The sequence below is a fragment of the Xyrauchen texanus genome, chromosome 17 (genome assembly GCF_025860055.1).
Source record: "Xyrauchen texanus isolate HMW12.3.18 chromosome 17, RBS_HiC_50CHRs, whole genome shotgun sequence".
NCBI lineage: Eukaryota > Metazoa > Chordata > Actinopteri > Cypriniformes > Catostomidae > Xyrauchen > Xyrauchen texanus.
In genome coordinates, this window is record NC_068292.1 from 3,077,218 (window position 1) to 3,085,675 (window position 8,458).

Sequence of the window (8,458 nt, forward strand, 5' to 3'; positions counted from 1 at the left end):
GCCACACTGTTCACCAGCCAAACGGTTAGTACTTCTGAGGAATCGCAGCGTTGAGTCTTTAATATTCATGAGCCGGAAGACGTTCGATTGAAGCTGAGCAGTTTACCCAGAATGATGGAAATTATGTTTGTAGCGGTGAAGAATGTGTGAAAATGGCTACAAACACTGCAGCGAAGAATCCACATTTCGAATGTCCATCGAGGTAAAACTCCCTGCAGTCAGTGATATCGAAACTGGATATAGTGCATGTATTAAGCTCAAGCCAGCACAAAACAACAGTCTTTAGATTGCTAGATTCTTAGTTTCTTACAGATAGTTTTCTTGTTCGTCAGCACATTTCCACCTCCAGACCAGAGGCGTAGCTGTCATTTTAAAAGTAGGGAGGACACAGCTGTGAGTAGGTGTCTTGCACAGACTCAACACTTACAGTGCAGTATTCATATATAATAGTATATATTAATATATAAGTATGATATACAGTAAGTATTATATTAACATACAGTACTGTGCAAAGTTTTAGGCACTTAATGTGTTTCACAAAAGCATTTGTCATAAGATGATTATTTATATCTTCAACTTTAGTGTCAATAAGAAATGTTAGATTTTCAAACATGACTTTTGCAAATATAAAAGATTAGAATAGAAGAACAGGGATCCATGCAACAGATGTCATGACCCCCACAGAGCCCCCCACTGAACATCAAGTCAGTCTGAGATTACATAAAGAGACAGAAGCAAATGAGACAGCTGAAATAAATAGAAGAACTGTGGTGAATTCTCCAAGAAGCTTTGAACATCCTATCTGCCAACAACCAAGAAAAACTGTGTCCAGGTGTATCTAGGAGAATTGGGGCTGTATTAAAAGGCAAAGTTGGTCACGCAGAATATTAATTTAACTTTTTTATGTTTATTGGACTTTGTATGATGTTAAGTTAATGAGAACTATTCGTTATTACTTTTGAAGACATTCTCACTTTGCAACATTTTTCACAAGTGCCTAAAACTTTTGCACAGTACTGTACACTCACCTAAAGGATTATTAGGAACACATACTAATACTGTGTTTGACCCCCTTTCGCCTTCAGAACTGCCTTAATTCTACGTGGCATTGATTCAACAAGGTGCTGAAAGCATTCTTTAGAAATGTTGGCCCATATTGATAGGATAGCATCTTGCAGTTGATGGAGATTTGTGGGATGCACATCCAGGGCACGAAGCTCCCGTTCCACCACATCCCAAAGATGCTCTATTGGGTTGAGATCTGGTGACTGTGGGGGCCATTTTAGTACAGTGAACTCATTGTCATGTTCAAGAAACCAATTTGAAATGATTCGAGCTTTATGACATGGTGCATTATCCTGCTGGAAGTAGCCATCAGAGGATGGGTACATGGTGGCCATAAAGGGATGGACATGGTCAGAAACAATGCTCAGGTAGGCCGTGGCATTTAAACGATGCCCAATTGGCACTAAGGGGCCTAAAGTGTGCCAAGAAAACATCCCCCACACCATTACACCACCACCAGCAGCCTGCACAGTGGTAACAAGGCATGATGGATCCATGTTCTCATTCTGTTTACGCCAAATTCTGACTCTACCATCTGAATGTCTCAACAGAAATCGAGACTCATCAGACCAGGCAACATTTTTCCAGTCTTCAACTGTCCAATTTTGGTGAGCTCTTGCAAATTGTAGCCTCTTTTTCCTATTTGTAGTGGAGATGAGTGGTACCGGTGGGGTCTTCTGCTGTTGTAGCCCATCCGCCTCAAGGTTGTGCGTGTTGTGGCTTCACAAATGCTTTGCTGCATACCTCGGTTGTAACGAGTGGTTATTTCAGGCAAAGTTGCTCTTCTATCAGCTTGAATCAGTCGGCCCATTCTCCTCTGACCTCTAGCATCAACAAGGCATTTTCGCCCACAGGACTGCCGCATACTGGATGTTTTTCCCTTTTCACACCATTCTTTGTAAACCCTAGAAATGTTTGTGCGTGAAAATCCCAGTAACTGAGCAGATTGTGAAATACTCAGACCGGCCCGTCTGGCACCAACAACCATGCCACGCTCAAAATTGCTTAAATCACCTTTCTTTCCCATTCTGACATTCAGTTTGGAGTTCAGGAGATTGTCTTGACCAGGACCACACCCCTAAATGCATTGAAGCAACTGCCATGTGATTGGTTGATTAGATAATTGCATTAATGAGAAATTGAACAGGTGTTCCTAATAATCCTTTAGGTGAGTGTACATGTATTATTTACATTCAATATTTGTAGTATTTTAAAGATTCAAGTATTGCAAAATAATTGCAAAGTTTTTCAAAATAAGCTACAAAAATAAAGGGTATCTTGTGGAGCACTTGCTTCTGTTTCACACATGACAATAAAAGACTGAACACAATCTGGTCCTGAATAAATTATTAAACAATTACAATAATGGCAATTGTGCATGTGCACAATTTTATTTTTTACTCTGTGCTTGTGCATTGTGGGATTTAAATGTATCCAAGTGGCTCGAGTTTTTGACTAAGTTCACCAAAATTCGTTCAGATCCATTTAATGATTCAGTGACCATTTCTGGTGATGCCGGAAGCTTGTGACAAATAAGTGTCTTGTGTGAAATGAGTTAGTAACTGAATCAATGATCAAAAGAAAAATGTAATCCTTTACAATCTGTATGTCTACAGACCTACAAAAACACTTTAGTAGAGGTTTCAAGCATTATAAGAACACAGCAGATCTATCATTTCCCTACAATTTGTGAGCTGCTGAGCATGACTTTTATCAAAAGACAATAATCTTTGGGCAGTGGTGGCACAGCGGTTGAGGCTCTTGGTTACTGACCATAAGGTTGGGGGTTCAAGCTCCAGCACTGCCCCTTTTGGGCCCTTGACCCTATCTGCTCCAGGGGCACTGTATCATGGCTGACCCTGCACTCTAACCCCAGCTTAGTTTGGATATGTGAAAACAAATACATTTCACTATATATATGCAAATATTTATGTATATAATGCGTGACCAACCAATAAAGGCTTCTATGTATGTTTACATGTATAAAAAAAAGTCGATTCACTTCTGTAAAAAACATACTAAGTGCTCTAAAAACAGATCTGTTATTTCCCTACAGTATGCACAGCGACACAGAGGTAATAAACAGAAACTGATATTAAAAATAGCTTTACATATTTAACACAGATGAAGTAATCTGCTTAAATTGGCAAAAACAACCGATCACACTATTACCTCACAAACATAACGTAAAAAGAATAACTTAATAAAGACTCGTGCGCTGATATAAACTCAACTTAAAATGTGTGCTTTAAAGAAGGATTGTCTTTTGTTTTTATCTGCAGTGAATTTCACGTAATGCTGCCAATCAAGACCGATATGCTGATAAATAACTCTCGTTTGTGTGTTCCTCATCTCTAGATTATTCATTTAGATCAGACAGTCTAATTAATGTGGCTCTGTTCATTTCTACAAAGTAGCTTTCAATAATGATTTTATCAACATTGTTGTTTCGGCTCATCACCTGTGACTGGCTGTATGGTCGCCCAATCAGCCCAAAGTAACAAAACCATTTGGACACGCTATGGGCTTAGCTTGGAAAAGTGCTGGGGACAAAAATCACCTTAAAAAATTTGTGCTAAAAATCACTAACTTAAATCTCAGAAACCAAACTAAAACAGTGTCGTTCTTTCCATACATGTATTCAAAATGATAAAGTATAATTATAACACAAGGATTCCATAAAATAAATCAACCACACCATTTCTTGGAATAAAACATTCAAAGAGAGAAAAAATAATATGGCAAAAACAATACAAAATATGAACATAAACAACATGAGATTGGCAGATGAATGAACAATGATGAAAGAGATTCAAATCTGAAACAGTCCTATTAGATGATAAAATGAACAAAGATGGTCTAGATGACTAGTTAGTTGTAGTATTTCCTGAACAGTCTCTTAGCAGTTGCAAAGATGCACCTAGGGTCACAGTGTTGAACAAAGGTAACAGCTTTCTAAGTTGTAGAACCATACTCAGAAAATAAATCCTTTATTTGATTAGTAAATCACAAAGAGTTTAACAATCAAAGATTTAGCAGTGGAACCATTATACACCATGAGGAATATAAAGTAATCTGTCTTTTCTACTTCCTTTATATATATATACAACTCACCCAGGGTACTAACAGTGACTCCTGGTGGCAGGGATGAATACAACACCAAGAGAAAAATATGAACATACCCTGTGATGATGAACAACTTTGACTTGAAAGCTTATTCCTCTTAATTTAATGCGTTATTAGTTATAATCTACATAAACTCAGCAAACACATTGGAAACATGTATGATTAAACGCATGGGGAGTGAGATTAATTTCAGGGCATGAAAGCCTCAAGCAGGGCTGCTTTTGGATGTGGTGAAAGAAGACAATCTTGTTGAGGTATTTTAATGATAATTTTAAGAATGAATACATTTTATCCAGAATGCTGTTTTGAAACCAACATTTATTTTTGCAATTCCGTTTGGTGGTGCTATTGGCGCAGAAATTACATTCTTCAGCTTTAAGACCAAACAAATTATTCTTTATCGGAACGTGCACAGAATGCATGAAAGTTTGTAATCAGCACAGTGTGCATGGACAGTCCTTGTCTAGGAGCATTGTCGGCGCATGCACTTGTTCCTCGTCCTCCCTGACCTTGCACTGCACCCGTGCAAGTAGGCTCACTGGGGGTAATGCGTAGGCCTACTTACGCAGCCTCCGGGGCCAGCTGTGTGCCGGCACGTCTGTCCAGGGGTTTAAAGTCTGGTGGCAGGAGGGGGTGATGAACACATGGTATGTGCCGCGGTGCCATGCCCATCTCAGGACTCGAATCTGAAGCCAGTGCTGAAGCGGTCTCATGTGCATCAACCCCAGTGGCTGCCGCGCAGGATGCCATATGCCCCAGGAGCCTATTGAATTGATTTAGGGGAACCGCTGGGCCTAGTTCAAAGAGGGTGAGGTATTTGAGCACTGACTGCACATGCTCTTTGGTGAGGCGCACTGTCATTAAGACTAAGTCTAACTCAATGCCGAGAAAAGAGATGCTCTCAACCGGGGCGAGCTTGCTCTTTTCCCAGTTGACCTGCAGCCCTAGACGGCTGAGGTGCGACCGCGAAAAGGGTCGCGATCTCCGCACGTAGGGTGCTGGCATTTTTTCGCCATTCACTGAGGTGAAGCGGATACTGCGAAAAGGGCGCGGGGGCCTGACGAACTGAATCATTTAGCCGAGTTGGATAGTCCTGGCCAACAAAGGCGACGGGTTGGGAAGTGAAAGCCACGCGTCCAAGCTCTGCGCAGAGCAGATAGTGTTACGTCGGGAGGCAAAAGCACATCCCGAGGCTTTGGCGCTGAGAAAGGACACTTCCCTTGCTCCACACACCCGGCAGGGGGCGGGTTAGTGACTGAGGAGGAGGTCCTGTGTGGGTACGGCAAAAGAAATATAGGTAAATGAAGATTCTCCTCCTGCTTACCAGCTCCGGAGCTAACATCTTGTTCCCTGATCTTTGAGTGCCTTGGCCTGGCGGACTTGCAGGAGGGCCATGGTATGCAGGCCCGGAGGCGGCCTGTCCGGTGGTGATGTAGGCTTTGGTAGTCAGTGACGACGTCATCCTACAGGCCTTGGAGGGGATTACCGGGCGATTTCGCCGGGTGGTGCCGTTTCCCGGGGCACAGGGGGATCGCAACCGCTCTATCCACCTGGAGGACCTCCGAGTACCTGTGGGCCGCCCCGCCGTTGAGGGTAGTGAGAGCGAACGAGCGAGGAGGTCGGTTACGGGCAGTGAAGGGTGCTCATCGTGCACCTCCGGGAACAAAGGACCCATACCCGAGAAACCAATCGTCTAGCCATGAGGGCTGCGGGGAGGTCGGACGGTTCCATTCCAACCCCACACTTACGGCGGCACGGGCAAGCATGTCGGCCATCTGGGTGTCAGCCTCAGACTAGGCGGGACCGCAATGTTGCCATGGTTAAGTTCTCGCAGTGAGAAGAACCATCCGCAAACGCCGCCTCAGTGTGATCGCGGCACAGACACACGAGGCAGGGTCTATGACCATCAGGAGCAGAGAGATATCGACCTCATCCAGGAACTACAAAGGGGAAAGGGCATCTTTAAAAAGATGCATCCTGAAAAGGACATTCAACGCCTGCTTTGTGTGCTCTTTTAGAGCAATCATACTCTTTTGTGAGAAAATATACTCTTTCAGAAGCACTGTCGAAGCTCCCAGGGGCAAAGGCTGCACTGGTGTGCAGAGGAGAAAGCTGCTGATATGTGCTGATCCAACAGCAAACGCTCTGCAGGGGTGAGTGGAACAGAAGTGATCTCAGCTCGCTGATCGCACAACCGCTCGGCTCCAAAGAAAAAATCTGAATGGACAGACGCATGATTCCCTTCTTTTATACTGGTATGTCCAGGGGAGGGACATGCAAATTCTGTCTGCCAATTTCTCATTGGCCTTTTCTCAAGTTCAGAGGTAACCGAGGCCTTCAAGAAAGACCCCTAGTGTCGATTCAATCAACACAACACAGAGTGAGAGACAGAAGGGGAACAGTAATTAATTGAAAAGCAGGAAAATGTAACTTATTCTGATTATTGTCATGCGTCATACCAAAAACTGCTTGTGATTTGCAGTGACACTTAATAGATGTCAAAATATATAACAAAAAATCACTTTTGGTGGCATCAGGAAATGTTTGGATACACCTGATTTAATGCATTATTTCACTGGTAGCCAAAGGATTGGAATAATGTACAGATTTAGCTGTTTTAAAAGGAAATTGGTACTTTAATCACAAGGTATAGTCAGGACATTACTGATGTATAAATCTACACCATAACTATTTGAAAAGTCATTTTTTTATCAAATCTAGACAGAGCCCATTTCCAGCAGTCATCACTCCAACACCTTATCCTTGAGTATTAATGCTAAATTACTAATTTTGTACTAGAAAATCACTTGCCATTATATCAAACACAGTTGAAAGCTATTTGAATCTTTAAATGAAGCTGTTTGTTTTTGAGTTGCCACACTATGCAATAGACTGCCATGTCTTAAGGTCAATATTACGTCAAAAATGGCAAAAAAGAAACAGTTTTCTCTAGAAACTCATCAGTCAATCATTGTTTTGATGAATGAAGGCTATACAATGCTTGAAATTTTAAAAAATCTGAAGGTGGTGGCATAGTGGGCTAAAGCAAATAACTGTTAATCAGAAGGTCGCTGGTTCAATCCCCACAGCCACCACCATTGTGTCTTTGAGCAAGGCACTTAACTCCAGGTTGCTTCGGGGGGATTGTCCCTGTAATAAGTGCACTGTAAGTCGCTTTGGATAAAAGAATCTGCCAAATGCATAAATGTAAATGTAAGATTTCATACAAAGGTGTACACTACAGTCTTCAAAGACAAAGGACAACTGGCTCTAACAAGGACAGAAAGAGATGTGGAAGGCCAGATGTACAACTAAACAAGAGGATAAGTACATCAGCGTCTCTAGTTTGAGAAACAGATGCCTCATATGTCCTCAGCTGACAGCTTCATTGAATTCTACCCGCTCAACACCAGTTTCATGTACAACAGTAAAGAGAATACTCAGGGGGACTTATGGGAAGAATTGCAAAGAAAAAGACACTTTTGAAACAGAAAAACAAAAAGAGTGGGCAAAGAAACACAGACATTGGACAACAGATAATTGGAAAAGAGTGTATTGGATCTTAACCCCATTGAGCTTTTGTGGGATCAGATAGACTGTAAGGCAGGGGTGCCCATACGTCCATCGCGATCTACCAGTCGATCGCAAAGGCAATGCTGGTAGATCGCACAAAATGTAAATGTACTTTCGATAAATTGTAATAAAAATAAATATAATGTCTTTCCTTCTTTTAGTTTCTGTCTGACTTGCACTTGACGAGTAAATATTGACCAGGCGAGGTTTTGTTTATTCAGTTGCCATGACAACTAGGTTTGCGCATACTGCGCCTTCAAGAACTTCTGAGAACAGAGCGCGAAATTGCGATGCTACTGCCGGATTAGGCAAAACTGAATGGAATCAGACAGTTTTGCCTAATCCGGGCAGTAGCATCGCAATTTCGTGCTCTGTTTCAGAAGTCCTTGGAAGGAGCGTATGCGCAAACCTAGTTGTCATGGCAACTGAATAAACAAACTTCGCCTGGTCAATATTTACTCGTCATCAGTATAAGGTAAATGACCTGGTTAATGTAATCTATTGTGCTGTTGGTGTTTTGGGTTTAGTGTTAAAACTGAATGATATCAACATCGAACATTGTTATATATTTTTTCATTTATTAGAAGATTAATTCCATGAAGGGATACATGCAGTAGTCCCAACAAGCATTTTCTTATTTTAAATGAAACTGTGTTTTTTTAGTTGGTAGATCTTATTGAGTTGGTCATTTAAA